General features: G+C 65.6%; 1 long non-coding RNA gene across 1 annotated transcript; it reads left to right on the forward strand.

The window, feature by feature from the left end:
- The first annotated feature begins 450 nt into the window (after positions 1-450).
- LOC138922607 (uncharacterized) lies at positions 451-1,395 on the forward strand. Its single transcript, XR_011435731.1, has 2 exons — positions 451-954; positions 1,257-1,395. It is a non-coding gene; the product is annotated as an uncharacterized lncRNA (long non-coding RNA).
- The last annotated feature ends 371 nt before the right edge of the window (positions 1,396-1,766 follow it).

Genomic DNA, 1,766 nt, shown 5'->3' on the forward strand with positions numbered 1-1,766 from the left:
GGGTCGACCAGCGCCCGGCCCCCGGGTCCCGTGGCGCGCGGGCCGACCAGATGTCCGCCGCCGAGCGCCGCGTGACTGCGGGTCGCTCGGGCTTCTCGCAGTCCCGAGGGTTCCGCGGGCACGTAGCTGCGAGACCCGGGCGGCTGCCCTCCGCCCGGCTCACGGGGGCGGTCGTGTCCATCAGCTGGTCGTGCGGAAATCCCGTGGTTGGCCTCCCTCCCTCCCTCCCTCCCTCCCCTCCCTCGTCCAGCCGCACGTTTGCGGGGTTCGTGCGACTGGGATGAAATAGACCTTCCTTCCAAAGGACAATCGAGATCATCCATCATACCTCTCGAGTCCCCAAAAGCCAAGAAACACGCCCAACCAAAACGCTTTTATTATGCCAACCGTTCCCGTTTTCATTCCTATCGTTTAGGGAGGTTTGGTGGCAGCAGCGGCCGAAAGCAAAAGGAAACCCGAGGAAAGCGGCTCCATCCACCAGGGCTGTGTCTCATCCGTGCCGACCGCAGGAGGGACGGGCTTCGTTCGTTCGTTCGCTGCGGCCCAAATTCCCGGGCCGCCCGAGGACCGCTCGCACCCGGCCCGAGGGAGGGAGCCCCGGCAGGCAGGACGCCTCCGGTGAAATGGCCCAAGTCGACCGCGCGACCCACAACCCGCCCGACTGGGGGCGAGAAGGCGCATGGAGGAGGACTCCGTCCCCTAGTCGGCAGACGGCCCTGGGACAGGGACGTTCGCCAAAACCTCCCCAAGGCCGCTTTCCGTGACCGAGTCGGCCTCCCCGCCTGTACTCGTCCCGGCCCGAGAAACGAGACGCGGGGTGGATCGGGACCAGGCCACGCACCAGGCCGGCCGGCGCTGCATCCTCCCTCCCCCGACCTGACCTGACCTGACCTGACCTGACCTGGACGAACGCCTCCCCATCGCCCGCCCCCGCGAGGCTGATCCGTCCGGCCGGTGAGGAGGCCGCTTGTCGGGCGCCACCGGCTGCCCGGCATCCTCTTATATAGTGTTCGAGGAGGTCGACCAGGTGGCCCGGCCGGGATGGGGGGGGGGTGGGGTGCGGGGGGTGGTGTCCCGGGCGCGGGGGGCGGGGGGGTAGGAGTGGAGAGGGAAAGGTGGGCGGGGGCGAATGCCGGGGGCGGGGGTCGGCGCGGGGCGGGGCGGGGCGGGAGTTGGGGATGGGGGAGGGGCGGGAGGCCGTCTGGACATGGAGGGTCGGAAGAGCGGTGGTGACAATGATTTTCATTATCATTTAGAAAGAAGAACGTGGACTTCTTTAGAGGAGTCCTTTGAATAGCTTCTCCATTTAGTTAACATACATCCAAATGGAGGTCGGGAAACTTGGGTCCTGTTAACATATGGATGGAAGTGGAAAGAACTATCGCGATGACCGTCCTTGTGTTTCTTTTATTTTTTCTTTCTTCCTTCTCCCCAAAGCCGCCCCCCCCCCCCCCGCCCCGCCCCGCCCCGCCCCGCCCCGTCCCGTCCCGTCCCGTCCATCCATAGTTGTAGGTTCCAGTGGTAGGTCTTTCGGGTTCTGCTATGTGGGCTTGAAGGGCGATGCTGGGTCTGGGGCTGCGCCCAGGATCCGAACCGGTGAAAACCTGGGCCGTCGAAGCCGGGGGTCGGGGTGGGGGCGCGTACTTGACCGCTCGTCCACGAGGCTCGGCCCCCGGCCCTTGTTTTCTAGGGAGAGAGACAGAGAGACCCGATCCATTTTCTCTTGGCCTCTAAAGCGTGTGTGTGGTCGAAAGGCGACGGAGAGA

The sequence above is a fragment of the Equus caballus genome, unplaced genomic scaffold (assembly GCF_041296265.1).
Source record: "Equus caballus isolate H_3958 breed thoroughbred unplaced genomic scaffold, TB-T2T unassigned-0001664, whole genome shotgun sequence".
NCBI lineage: Eukaryota > Metazoa > Chordata > Mammalia > Perissodactyla > Equidae > Equus > Equus caballus.